A 15,945-nucleotide genomic window follows, 5' to 3' on the forward strand; every position below is an offset into this window, starting at 1 on the left:
CCAAAATTGACTTTCGGAACTTACTTAGCCACATCATTGGCCTTCCTAGCACTTTCCTTCTCACTTTGATTCTGATTTGGATTACCAACCCGCGTAGGACCACTTTGCTCCACCTGTTTGTTTAGTACCACATCAGCATACAAATGTTGTTGGAGTCGACCATTATCACCCTGTTCCTGCTTTCGGACATGAGCAGGACTGACATCATTTAGCGGGAGCACAAATGATACCTTTCGCTAATCAAAAACCATTGCATACTCCTCATCTGGTGAATCCGAACAGCCAAGAACGTAGTCAGTATCATTCAGCGGTAACATGAACCGAACCTTCTTATTACCCACTTCTGAAACCGTAGGAATTTGTGAATTCTGTCTTCGCTCAAACGGTTTCCCATCGATACTTCGGATCTTTCTCGCAAAAACGTTTGAATTATCCTCAGTTTGTTCATCCTTATCAACAGCCATATCAAATGATTATACAGGCAAGAAAATCAGCAATTAAAGCAATCAAAACCCTAGTGACGGCTGCCAATGAGTTCAGCCGGAAACCCTAGTCGGAATTGAGTACACCGCCGCAAAATCCTTAACTGAATTGTCGCTGAAAAATGACTGCCAAACCCTAATCTGAATCGTCGCAGTCCAGAAAATGTAATGCTGAAACCTTAATTGATTAACCAGCACCGTGATCTGAAGATGTATTGCCGAATGAAACCTGTTTGCAATCCAGAAAAAAAAACAGCGCCGACACCAAACCCTAAACCGATTACTTGAATATAGCCGACTTCAAGTGATTAGAACCTAAAGAAACGATTAAAGATTGAAAATCGAAATCCTTAGATACTAGCCAAGATCAATCTCGATTAAGGATCGATTGGATCGTCTAGGGTTTCCCCAAATCGCCAAAATCGCCAAGATCACCCATCTCTTGTCCTTCTTTATGAATTCCTTTTATTTCCTGTTTGAAGACAATGTAATACGCTTGTTTGATAAATAAAATGTAACTTTAATTTCCATGGTTATGAAACAATTAATTATGTCCCAACACTCCCCGACGTTTCCGCCTCGGTTGCATGTTATACGCGGTCGGGGTGTGACATACCACACATGATTTGGAACTCGGCACAGTGGTATTTGCTTTAAAGATCTGGAGACACTACCTATATGGTACGAAATGTACAATTTTTACAGATCATAAGAGCCTACAACACATATTCGACCAGAAGGAGTTGAATATGAGACAGAGGCGATGGGTTGAGTTGTTGAACGACTACGACTGTGAGATAAATTACCATCCAGCGAAGGCGAATGTGGTCGCCGATGCCCTAAGTCGAAAAGAAAGGATCAAGCCCATAAGGGTTATGTCAAACCCCTACCACGTAAAACAACAAAACGTGGCGGAAACGTCGGGGAGTGTTGTAACAGAATCATTGTTTCACAACCATGGATTAAACAAATTTCGTTTTATTGAATTAAATGAGTTACAATGTCTTAACAATAAAGAAACATAACAAAAATTAACTAGTCTTGCATCTTTTAATGTCACTAAGGCCTCGTCCAATCCTTTGTGAGCATGCATCAATATCATCATCAAACATCATCAACTATAGCACCTGAAACACATGTGAAAATACATCAGCATAAAAATGCCGGCGAGTACATAGGTTTTATGAGAAATAGGATTCATGACCTAGGTTTGAGAAAATGTTTAACAAAAACTTGTCATGAATCCAGTTTAAGCGTTTGCTTTTATAAAATGTTTGAAAATCGATGATAGATATGTATAGTTAAAAAGAATGATGTAAGGTTAAATAAATAACCAAGTAAAAAAATGAGTTTGTATAAAACAAACTGTTTTGTAAAACAATGTCTTGTAAAAAATATGTTATTTGTGTAAAGATGTATAATTCGAAATGAATGATTTAAATAACGCTACGCCATATAATATAATACAAGCACTTATATATAGGAAGTACCAGCGGCGTATCCACCATGCTTGTATCACATTACACACGCCTCGTTACTCAAATCACTTACCCACATAAACCACCAATGTAAATTGCCCATGTCTAAACCGTTGTCAAATGTCAATCAAGTAATGTGTAAACAAAATGCCATGTATGGCAAGTGAAATATGTAATAACCAAGAGTACCGAGCCCAACCAAGAGTACTGCCTATTTTTCGAATGTGCCGTCTTTGGTGAAGCAACAGATTCTTTCGTTGATGCCTTTCCAAGAAGGTAATCTTCCGGTTAGATATCTTGGGGTGCCTCTTATATCCACAAAACTTATTTTTAAAGATTGTAAAATCTTGATTGATCGTATGAAGAGCAGAATCACGAGCTGGATTTCTAAGTCTTTGTCTTTTGCGGGCCGCCTTCAACTTATTAATTCAGTATTATCTTCTATGCACATCTATTGGGCTTCAGTTTTTATTCTCCCTGCTCGGGTAATTTCTGAATTGGAGAAGAGGATGCGTCGTTTTTTATGGAATGCTGGTTCTTCGGGCAGAATTCGTGCCAAAGTTGCTTGGTCTGATGTTTGTTTGCCTAAGAATGAGGGAGGCTTAGGTATTCGAAATGTTGGGGATGTTAATAAAGCTCTCATGACAAACCACATATGGAGTATTATTACTAACCGAGAGTCTCTTTGGGTTCGGTGGATCCACTCGTACAAGCTAAAGGGTAGAAGTTTTTGGGAGGTTCCGTGCAGGGGGAGTGTGAGTTGGGGATGGCGTAAAATCTTATCCATTCGGAATTTGGTTCGTCCTTACATGGGTATGTCTATCAGAAGTGGCGTTCAGACTAATGCATGGTGTGATAACTGGTGCCCCTTGAGTCCGCTCAGTACTTTTATCACACCAAGAACCATCACTAATGCGGGTTTCAATATGCACACTACAGTTGCCGATATAGTTGATGATTCGGGTCAATGGCGATGGCCGGCGGCTTGGTATGACTTGTTTCCTGTGTTGATAAACTTACAACCACCATCTCTTGTTCACAATGTACCAGATAAACCTACGTGGAAAGACTTGGATGGTAAAGATAGTTATTTCAGCTCTAAGGAAGTTTGGAATTATATTAGGAGTCGGGGTGATACGGTCTCTTGGTTCAATATGATATGGTTTTCCCAATGTATTCCAAGACATTCGTTCCATATGTGGCTGGTTATAAGGAACAAACTCAAAACGCAAGATCGCCTTTTGACTTGGGAAGCGGGGAGTGCAACGAACTTAAGGCTTATGTGTTGTCCGCTTTGTCGTGATGATCGTGACTCACGTGACCACCTATTCTTCCAATGCAGCTTTGCGTCGCAAGTGTGGAATAATGTTAAAACTATGGTTACTTTGGAGAATGTTTCTGACTCTTGGGCATCCATCTGTGCATGGATGGAACGCACGGCTTCTTCAAAGACGACGAATGTTATTGTGGGCAAGATTCTGATTGCGGCTACGACATATTTTATATGGCAAGAACGAAACGCTAGACTATTCTCTCATAATCACAAGTCGGCTGAAGTGGTGACAGAATTAGTCAAGCACACAGTCCGGTTAAAGCTTATGGGATTCAAATTCAGTGGCAGCGCAGATCGGAATAGAGTGCTAAAGGCTTGGAAGATTTATTCAAATGAAGATGAATTAGATCCGGGTTAGAAGCTGAAGTTGATAGTTGCTAGTGTGATCCGCTTGCTTCGTTTGGCTGTTTTTTTTGTTGGTGGTTGTTTTGTTTAGTATGCTTGGCTGTTTTATTTGTGTTTTGTTTCCTAGTCTTGGTATGCCAAGTCTAGTAGGTGTGTTCGCTTTGACACACCCTTGTACTTAATTTCGTTGATTTATAAAATTTACCGGGGTATCCCTTTACCCAAAAAAAATAAAAAATATGTAATAACCAAACCATAGGTAAGAATGCACAAACAATGTACTAAGTATGCGACGGATGGACATACATAGCATGATACCAAGTATAAGATGTCTTGTAAAACGATGTACTAAGTATGCACACAATGGGCATACATAGCATGTGATGCAAAATGTACTAAGTATGATAAACATACATAGCATGAAATGTCATGTAAAACGATGTACTAAGTATGCTAAGTAAACATACATAGTAAAAACACAATGAAATCATGTACTAATAGTGTACTAATGAACATAGCAAGTATATGATATAAAATCATGAAAGTAACAAGTAGGCACATGTGTTTCACCCCAAAATGTTTGAAAAACAGTAAAAGAGGGGTCTATGTACTCACTTGAGATTGCTTAGAAGTCCTAGGATAACCACCAAGCAAAGCTAGAAGATCACGGAATCAAACGGCACCTATATAGGTATCTACATTAATGACCGGACCTATCGGAGGATCGGGTAGTACGAGGGTTCGTAAACAAAATAAGTATGGGAACTTATGTAATATGGTTTAACAAAGCTTACGTACTAAAACGAAACCTATCCTAAGTGCTTACGACCCATTACGACCCGTTTAGGTAGCTTATGCTACTTTAACGCGTCGTTTGCGTAAAACGCGTTCGGAAAGCCTAACTAGTCCTATGACAAGTATTATATGCCTTAACATGTCTAATATTGTTGCTAAATCAGTTTAGATGTCAAAAATTACGTTACATAGGCTTAAAATGAATTTTGGCGCAAAAAAGGTATTTTGGTAATTTACCTAAGGCATAAGAACTACTTATCGTACAATACTTAAACGATGTGACCATAAGGTATAACCTCGGAAGGTTATTCCCTATACAACTATGGTCACCGAAAGTGTTTGGTCGGATCCTAAAGATCGACCAATTGGGTCGGGTTCGTAAGTATAAGCGATTGATTAGATCGCTTACCTTTACGACCCTAAACAAGCACAAATCTAAAAGCGACGAGCTAAACATGCTAGAACATGTTTAGTAGAGTTAGAAAACAATTTTGGTATTAAAACAAACGGTTTTAATACCCTAGAGTAGTTTGGTTACAAAATACGCGAGAAAACGCATTTTGGCCGAAACTGCGACTCGTCACTGAGCCTGGATAACGTGGTAATCAGTAGGTATAGTCACTGGGGACTATGACCAACGTGATTACGCTCACGTTATGAAGTTCAAACGAACTTCGCATTGACCATAAACTGGTTAATGCAGAAAGTCAAACGCAGTTTGACTTTAACGCTAAAACGAACGAAAAACGCGAAAGAATACTTACAGAAGGTCCCCGCAAGATTCGAACCTGATTCACTCTCAGGTAGGAAGCATATACTTCCACTTAGAGAGTGTAGAATCAGATTCAAATGTGAGGAAGAATGAAATGGGTGAGGGGTATTTATAGATTTCCTTGAACCGTTAAGATCGTTCGTCGAAAAACGTGATTTGATCAAGACCTTACATGTGGGCACATGGTTTTCAAAAACCATGGGAGCCCCTAATGTGGACTATGTTCATTGAATACCATCCCATGTTTTTGCAAAACCATGGGTGAAAACCATTAACACTTCAAAATGGACTAGGTTCATTGAATCTGCCAGAAATTTCAAAAATGGTCCCTACACTTGTAAAACTTGATTTTTTTTGGCACTTTTAAACCCCTTTAACCTCATTTCAAGGCTCTAAAATGATACTAAAGTATAGGGAACTTAAAATGTGCTCACAGACGTCAGTGATGTCGGTTCGTTTGGCCGTACGGTTGCGTTATTCGGTTAATTACGACGGAAGTCGTAACGAACGCAAAAACGATCCAAATTAAGCGACGAATGGAATTTTATCATGCCAATCAGTAAAATAAAATATTTTAATGATTACATAAATTTTTGGATGTCCGGATATATTCAGGACGTAAGATATGCGCAAAAATGCAAACTTATGCACTTTTGACGCTTTTAGTCTTTATTGATCAATAAAGTTTATTTTAGCATACCGAACCTTTCAAAGCCTATTTCTAAGCTATGTAAAGGATATTTAAGGTATGTTAAGCCTATGTCACGATTCCGGAGTGTTTGTTGCATTAAACTGGTTATATTTACGAATCAGATCGTGTATAACCTTCCAGAAAGCGATTTAAAGCCCGAAATCGAACAAGAATTAATATGTGCAAACGATACACATATTTACACAAAATCCCAAGTATGAAATACAATATTTCATTGATTTGGTATTTGTTTGATGGTCGTGGTGACACAGGTGTCACAGTCTCCCCTACTTTAGGAAATTTCGTCCCGAAATTTATTCGTAGGAGTCTGTCCGTGACTTTGTGTCAAATAACCACCAGAGATATGCAAGGGATAATCCTATCATTTCCTTAACGGACATTCTTCTGAAAATGAATGGACGGAGTCATTTTCAACAGATGCTTCCTCAGAAACAGAAATGAAAGGATAATCAAACGGATATTCATTTCCTTCAACGGATATTCTTCAGAAATGAAAATGAATGGACGGAGTCATTTTCAACAGATGCTTCCTCAGAAACAGAAATGAAAGGATAATCAAACGGATATTCATTTCCTTCAACGGATATTCTTCAGAAACGAAAATGAACAAACGGAGTCATTTCCAACGGTTGCTTCTTCAGAAACAGAAATGAAGGGATAATCAAACGGATATTCATTTCGTTCAACGGATATTCTTCAGAAGCGAAAATGAACGGAATGAGTCATTTTCCTCAACGGATTCTTTATCAGAACGGAAATGAAGGATTAAACAAACGGGTATTCATTTCCATCAACGGATATTCTTCAGAAGCGAAAATGAATGGATGATCCATTTTCCTCAATGGATTCTTCATCAGAACGGAAATGAAGGATTAAACAAACGGATATTCATTTCCATCAACGGATATTCTTCAGAAGCGAAAATGAATGGATGATCCATTTTCCTCAACGGATTCTTCATCAGAACGGAAATGAAGGATTAAACAAACGGATATTCATTTCCATCAACGGATATTCTTCAGAAGCGAAAATGAATGGATGATCCATTTTCCTCAATGGATTCTTCATCAGAACGAAAATGAAGGATTAAACAAACGGATATTCATTTCCTTCAATGGATATTCTTTCAGAAGTGAAAAATGAGTAGCTAGTTCATTTTTCTTCAACGGGTGCTTCATCAGAATTGGAAATGAACAGGGTTCACTCTAGACGCATGACAAAACTCGCTGTGGTTTCTGTGCACTAAATTCCATAATTATGTACGTGTCCATAATTACGTAATTCCTTGCACAGTCCGCACAGTACATTTCATAATGTGTAGGGGAAGAAAATCAAACCTGTAATGAGTGTGGCTAGACTACCATAGGGTCCTTTTAATTAGATCGACAAATGATCACTTTAATTTGACCACCAAGGAGTCTTTTCAGCTATATCATCACATGATATTCCTAACCAGATTTTTGGATCAATCTGTTTAACTAGACCACTCAAGGGGTCTAATTTATGGAATAGTACTTCACAACCCCAGGTACTTAGCTACAACGTAGAAGTCCATTAAGGATTTAAGATAGTACCTTTGGATATCCTACTATGAATCCCTTATACGAAGATATGGAAGATTCTACGAGGATTTGGATAACAGAAATTTGGATCACACAAAAACATAAAAGGGAACACATAAGCACATAATCACATAATTGATTAACTTGGTTATTAATTTGTTATCTTTGGACGTGGATACTTAAAGCACACCAGGAATCCAATCCGTGGATTTCATTTGGCACATTATCTATGAAGATAGAAAAATCTTAATAGGAATTCGGTTTTGTCCTTATTGAATTGTAATGTACGTATTGAATCATATAGAGAATTCAATTAAGGGCTCCAATGAACGGTTCCCATCCATAAGGATCTAATTATGAGGATAGAAAGATCCTATATGGATTTTGGAATTTGTGTAACGAGAGGTGTTTCGACACCTTGCACTAGGCGTGCTTAAGTCGATACACAAGGTAGAAAGTTCATGAGGTTGAGGCGCTAGATATGTCAAGGCGACATATGAAGCAGAAATTGAAGGTTGAACAGCAGCAGGATTTGGTAACAGCTTTGCTTTGGATTGCAAAGCGGCACATGTTAACCAAATGTCCCCATTGTCCACCGTGGGTACATTTGAAACAGGGTATTCGATCCGGATGATGACTACTACATTGATTGCACCAAGGAGCAGTTCCCTTATACGGCTTCATCCCTGAGGCGAGTCATCGTGATAGCTAAATCAACAGTCCTCTAGAGTACGACGCCTATTTGCTGGGTAGTTGCAGCACCTAGTTCGGACATTTGAGTGTTCTTGCGATGAAGGGGCATCTTGAAGACAATGGAAGGCATAGGAGGAAACAAGCGAAAGATGACCAAAAGAGAATGACAACGCATGAAGATTGTGACCATTTGTTTGTTACCAAAGGCAAACAAATGAGACGGTGACTAATCAAAGTAAGCGGGTCAATATAATGTATCGCGAAGACATGCTCGCCTATAAGTGGACACTCACCCCAAGAGTTCCCAGGTAAGAGTGACTGGTCCGATACTGCGGATTTGTACGAACACTCTAGCCTTAGACAGAAGACCCAGGGTACAGGCACCCACTCTTCCAGTTTGCACGTGTTCACATTATTTAGACCCAAACTCTGACGAGATTTTGAAAACTTTGAAGGTTCGAAACCTTATAATAAATCATCCTAGAACAGATGATTAGTTTTCAAGGCAGACCAAATTTATGTTCTTGTTGTGGTTGTCACCTAAGGATAAGTGACGGTATTGTTTTATGACTAAACGCAAGTAAACTCGCGTTAGGGTCCTAGGAAGGTTATAGTCTAGGTCAAAGCATTACTAATAACCTAATTCCCTATAACCATTGGCTCTGATACCAACTTTTCTGTCACACCCCGACCACGTAAAACAACAAAACGTGGCGGAAACGTCGGGGAGTGTTGTAACAGAATCATTGTTTCACAACCATGGATTAAACAAATTTCGTTTTATTGAATTAAATGAGTTACAATGTCTTAACAATAAAGAAACATAACAAAAATTAACTAGTCTTGCATCTTTTAATGTCACTAAGGCCTCGTCCAATCCTATGTGAGCATGCATCAATATCATCATCAAACATCATCAACTATAGCACCTGAAACACATGTGAAAATACATCAGCATAAAAATGCCGGCGAGTACATAGGTTTTATGAAAAATAGGATTCATGACCTAGGTTTGAGAAAATGTTTAACAAAAACTTGTCATGAATCCAGTTTAAGTGTTTGCTTTTATAAAATGTTTGAAAATCGATGATAGATATGTATAGTTAAAAAGAATGATGTAAGGTTAAATGAATAACCAAGTAAAAAAATGAGTTTGTATAAAACAAACTGTTTTGTAAAACAATGTCTTGTAAAAAATATGTTATTTGTGTAAAGATGTATAATTCCAAATGAATGATTTAAATAACGCTACGCCATGTAATATAATACAAGCACTTATATATAGGAAGTACCAGCGGCGTATCCACCATGCTTGTATCACATTACACACGCCTCGTTACTCAAATCACTTACCCACATAAACCACCAATGTAAATTGCCCATGTCTAAACCGTTGTCAAATGTCAATCAAGTAATGTGTAAACAAAATGTCATGTATGGCAAGTGAAATATGTAATAACCAAACCATAGCTAAGAATGCACTAACAATGTACTAAGTATGCGACGGATGGACATACATAGCATGATACCAAGTATAAGATGTCTTGTAAAACGATGTACTAAGTATGCACACAATGGGCATACATAGCATGTGATGTGTACTAAGTATGATAAACATACATAGCATGAAATGTCATGTATAACGATGTACTAAGTATGCTAAGTAAACATACATAGTAAAAACACAATGAAATCATGTACTAATAGTGTACTAATGAACATAGCAAGTATATGATATAAAAGCATGAAAGTAACAAGTAGGCACATGTGTTTCACCCCAAAATGTTTGAAAAACAGTAAAAGAGGGGTCTATGTACTCACTTGAGATTGCTTAGAAGTCCTAGGATAACCACCAAGCAAAGCTAGAAGATCACGGAATCAAACGGCACCTATATAGGTATCTACATTAATGAACGGACCTATCGGAGGATCGGGTAGTACGAGGGTTTGTAAACCAAATAAGTATGGGAACTTATGTAATATGGTTTAACAAAGCCTACATACTAAAACGAAACCTAACCTAAGTGCTTACGACCCATTACGACCCGTTTAGGTAGCTTACGCTAGTTTAACGCGTCGTTTGCGTAAAACGCGTTCGGAAAGTCTAACTAGTCCTATGACAAGTATTATATGCCTTAACATGTCTAATATTGTTGCTAAATCAGTTTAGATGTCAAAAATTACGTTACATAGGCTTAAAATGAATTTTGGCAACACAAGTAAGCATGTTGAGAAAACCCTAATGCTCTCTCTCTAGCGCTGGCGATCTCCACCTCCTGGAACCCTAATTGTCATCGTTTTCTTCCGATCAACAGGTTGGTCATCAGCTTCTTTGCTGTAAAACGGATTCTGTTACATCGAAGGTGTCACACCCCCAAAATCCACCTGCGGGGTATCACCGCTTGGGAGCGTGACTGACCAGGATCAAGCCATCAATCATATTGAACATAGCATAATACAAATAAAGTAATACGTAAAACCCCATTCAATACAATTGACGTTTCAAAACAATCATAGTATCAGTAGCGGAAGCATAAGTAAATAACCCAAGTAAACCATAAGTTCAATTATTCGAAATGTTTAAACATAGCGTTCTTAACCCACTGCCCACAACGTCCCGCTCCTCCAGTGCAAGCTCCATAAGTACCTAAGGTCCTGCAAGGCATGCAGCAGATAATCAACAACTAGTTGAGCGAGTTCACAGTTTATAGTTTAGTTTGGGTAATAGTGCGTTTGTTCAATTAAGTTTCGTATCGTATCAGTTCCATCGCGGCCTCACAGGCATGTGTGCGAAGATTATGTTCGTTAGTTCGCGACCATAGTCTTTACCGACCAGGGTGTGTGCGAAGGCAGTTTATCAGTTCGTTCGCGACCATAGTCTTTACCGACCAGGGTGGGTGCGAAGGCAGTTGAGTAGTTCGTAAGCATCAACAGTTTAATCGTTCGTTACAGTATCAAAGTATGCACAAGTAATCATCCAACCCATTCCCACCCTGGGAACCCATGCCTTGGCTGTGTGAACTCACCTTGGTTTGCTCGGTATGCTAGGTTATGCACTCACAAGTAATTTATTCACGTCCTATCGTATGCACGTATAACAAATCAGTTCATGTTCACAACGATACGCATGCAATTTAATGTTCACATAGCAGTCAGTTTGCATATCAGCACGGCACGTAGTATTGCACGTTCATCACTAAGCATGGCATGTCAATTAGATCAACATATAATCAATCAGTCAAAGTATGTTCATAATCCCTAACATCCTTCGAATCCAGTCACTATCTTTCGACAACAGTAATCACAATTATCTTTCGGAAGCAATTATCACAATTATCCTTCGGACCAATGCTATGTTCCGAATCCTATGTCATCTTTCGGCCAACCTATCTTTCGGTCCAACTATCTTTCGGTCCAACTATCTGTCGGTCCAACTATCTTTCGATCCAATAATGGTTCGGTCAAACTAGTATCTTTCGGTCAAACTATGTTTCGAGCCATTGATATCTTTCGATACATATCAGTTACGGAATAGCAGTTACGTTTATCACGCAGCCAGTTACAGAAACAGAACCCTAATCATCTACAGCCGTCATCATCAATCATGCATGCCCAAACAAATGACAACAAGTACCAAATCTTAACAGTACATCTACATAACGAGTATCATACGAGCACGATTCCATAATCAACATCATCACAATATATATCCGATTAACATATACCTCCGATTAGCACCTATATCCGATTAACATTCATATTCAATTAACATACGTGCCTGGTTAGCATACAACATATAGCAATACTATCATACATATCCGGTTATCATAGCCGATCACAAATCATTATCATTGAACATCACGAAAACAGAAACGATTAACATACTAACAATATATTGCCAAACAATTTGTTAATCATGAAATCAAGGCATTGTAAACAACATCACACACTAACCGGAAATCTGAATTACGGACTGAAATCCTTCGAACAGAGAGTAGGTTTGCTATATGCCGTCACACACACAAGGAAACCGAAAGCTCTAGGGTTTTGCCGATCAAAAATGTTATTACGTAAAGTCTCTAATCCAACTTATATTAAATCGGCAGTGGGCCAAGGCCCATTTAAAATGACTGGGCCGAAACATATCGAAGGATATGTTTCGAGCGCGAAGGATATGTTTCGAGACCTTCAATCCGAAGGAGGACCTTTCGAATCGAAAGATATGTTTCGACATCCTTCGATTCATGCATCATGTTTCGTGGAACATCCTTCGTAGGTTGGGCCATGATTCACACTAACTAGCTAACATACAGTACAAGTTTCACAATATGGAACCCATTATACACAATCAAACAATTATGCACAATCAAGCAATCAAACATGTATATATATACTTTCATATCAATCAAATGTGCAATTAAGTAATTAGTCAAACACATGCTCGTGTAATACGTATGAAATCAATCTTAGAAATTCGAGTTGTCACATTATCCCCAACTTGAAACAAATTTCGTCCCGAAATTTGGTACGCACTTACTGAGGAAGCTAGGTATCGTTCACTGGTTTTTCCTGGGGTGTCACATCATCCCCCCGTTGATTTGGAATTTCGTCCCGAAATTCAGTAGTAGTAGCTTCAGCCTCAGAAGTGGATGCATTGGTTTCGAATAGCTGGGGGTACTTTTCTTTCATCTGATCTTCGCGTTCCCAGGTATACTCTGGACCACGCTGGGAGTTCCAACGAACTCGAACAAGAGGGATTCTCTTGTGTTTGAGGACCTTAACATCCCGGTCCGTGATTTCAACTGGTTCCTCGACGAACTGCAACCGCTCGTCGATAGTGAGTTCCTTAAAAGGAACTATGAGGGTCTCATCTGACAGGCACTTCTTCAGATTCGACACGTGAAATACATTGTGAACTGCACCGAGTTCAGGAGGTAGGTTTAATCTGTAGGCTACCTTGCCAATCTTTTCTAAGATTTCGAACGGTCCGACGTACCGCGGATTCAGTTTGCCTCTTTTACCAAAACGAACCACACCCTTCCAGGGTGAAACTTTCAATAAAACCCGGTCCCCGACCTCAAATTCCAATGGCTTTCTACGCTTGTCCGCGTAGGCTTTCTGACGGTCGCGTGCTGCCGCCATGCGTTGCCGTATCTGTGCTATCTTTTCTGTGGCGTCCACAACAATCTCTGGACCCGTAATTTGACTATCCCCCACCTCTGCCCAACAGAGAGGTGACCGGCATTTACGTCCGTACAATGCCTCGAATGGAGCGGCTTGAATGCTGGTATGGTAACTGTTATTGTACGAGAACTCCACCAAAGGGAGGTGCTTTTCCCAGCCGTTGCCGAAATCGATAACACACGCTCGGAGCATGTCTTCTAGAGTTTGAATAGTTCGCTCAGACTGCCCATCCGTCTGAGGATGATATGCTGTGCTCATGTCTAATCGTGAGCCGAAAGATTTGTGCATCGCTTGCCAAAGTTCTGACGTGAATCGTGCATCGCGATCCGAAATAATAGAGGTGGGCACTCCGTGCCTCGAAACAACTTCTTTAAGGTAAACATCTGCTAGGGTGGAGAACTTATCCGTTTCCTTGATAGCCAAGAAGTGAGCAGACTTTGTGAGTCGATCAACGATTACCCAAATAGTGTCATTCCCACGCTGGGATCTAGGCAAGCCCGTAACGAAATCCATGGAAATTTCTTCCCATTTCCACTGCGGTATCTTGGGCTGCTGAAGTAGACCAGCTGGCTTCTGATATTCGACCTTGACCCTCGCACAGGTCAAACATTTTCCAACGTAAGTAGCGATGTGAGCCTTCATACTAGGCCACCAATAAGTAGTGCTGATGTCGTGGTACATTTTATCCGACCCTGGATGTACCGAATAGCGAGACTTGTGAGCTTCATCCATTACAAGTTCGCGTAACCCGCCATAAAGTGGGACCCAAATACGCCCCGTTACATAGTAAGCACCGTCTTCCTTTTGTTCCATGCGTTGCCTTGAGCCGCGTAAGGCTTCAGCTTTGACGTTTTCGGGTTTCAGTGCTTCTAACTGAGCAGCTCGTAACTGTGCAGGAAGACTGGACTGAATGGTAAGCTGTAGCGCTCGCACGCGCTTAGGTAGAGTGTCTTTCCGACTGAGGGCATCAGCCACAACATTGGCCTTGCCTGGATGATACTTGATGGCGCATTCGTAGTCGTTCAGAAGTTCAACCCATCTTCGTTGACGCATATTCAAATCCTTTTGCTTAAGGATATGCTCGAGACTCCTGTGATCGGTGTAAATCGTGCACCTGGTACCGTACAGGTAGTGTCGCCATATCTTAAGCGCGAAAACAACAGCTCCCAGCTCTAAATCGTGCGTCGTATAATTCCGTTCATGAACCTTGAGTTGCCGAGAGGCGTATGCGATAACTTTATCCCGTTGCATCAATACACAACCAAGCCCTTGTATTGATGCGTCACAATAAACCACGAAGTCATCCGTGCCCTCGGGCAGTGAGAGAATAGGCGCGCTGCAAAGCCTATCCTTTAAGTACTGAAAAGCGGTCTCTTGCGTATTACCCCATCTGTAAACGACACCTTTCTGTGTAAGCATAGTAAGTGGTTGCGCGATCTTTGAGAAGTCTTTAATAAATCGTCTGTAGTAACCCGCCAAACCCAAGAATTGGCGTATTTCTGTCGGTGTACGTGGTGCTGGCCAGTTTCTGATCGAATCAACCTTGGATGGATCGACATGAATCCCATCCTTGTTTACCACATGACCTAAGAAGTGGACTTCACGAAGCCAGAAGTCGCATTTTGAAAACTTTGCGTACAATTGCTCTTTTCGAAGAAGTTCCAAGATAAGGCGTAAGTGCTGCTCGTGCTCCTCCTGACTCTTGGAGTAGATCAAAATGTCGTCGATGAAGACGATAACAAACTTGTCGAGATAGGGTTTGCACACCCTGTTCATAAGATCCATGAAGACTGCTGGCGCGTTTGTAAGCCCGAATGGCATGACCAGAAACTCGTAGTGACCATAACGAGTTCTGAAAGCAGTTTTGGAGACGTCCTCATCCCGGACTCTCAGCTGATGATACCCTGACCTCAAATCGATCTTGGAATAGTAACACGACCCTTGCAACTGGTCGAATAAGTCATCTATGCGTGGAAGAGGATAACGGTTCTTCACCGTCACCTTGTTGAGTTCACGATAGTCGATGCACATCCTGAACGTACCGTCTTTCTTCTTCACAAATAACACTGGAGCTCCCCAAGGCGAAGAGCTTGGACGAATAAAGCCCTTTTCCAAGAGCTCTTGCAGCTGTTTCGACAGTTCTTCCAGTTCGGTTGGAGCTAAACGATATGGTGCGCGGGCTATTGGCGCTGCTCCAGGAGCCAATTCAATCTGAAACTCGACTTGACGATGAGGCGGTAAGCCTGGTAAATCTTCAGGAAACACCTGAGGGAAGTCGCGTACAACTGGGATATCCTCCAGCTTCTTTTCCTTTGCTGATGCATCAGTAACGAGGGCCAAAATGGCAGTATGCCCCTTTCGTAAACATTTCTGCGCCTTCAAGTAAGAGATGATGCCAACCACAGCACCACTCTTGTCGCCCTGAACTTCGAGAGGTTCTTGACTGGAGCGAGGAATACGAATAACCTTTTCCTTGCATAAGATCTCTGCGTGATGTTGAGATAACCAATCCATGCCGATGACGACGTCGAAGCTACCCAAGACTATGGGTATAAGATCAATCGTGAAAGTCTGACCCGCTAGAACAAT

The sequence above is a fragment of the Helianthus annuus genome, chromosome 9 (genome assembly GCF_002127325.2).
Source record: "Helianthus annuus cultivar XRQ/B chromosome 9, HanXRQr2.0-SUNRISE, whole genome shotgun sequence".
NCBI classification, from domain to species: Eukaryota; Viridiplantae; Streptophyta; class Magnoliopsida; order Asterales; family Asteraceae; genus Helianthus; species Helianthus annuus.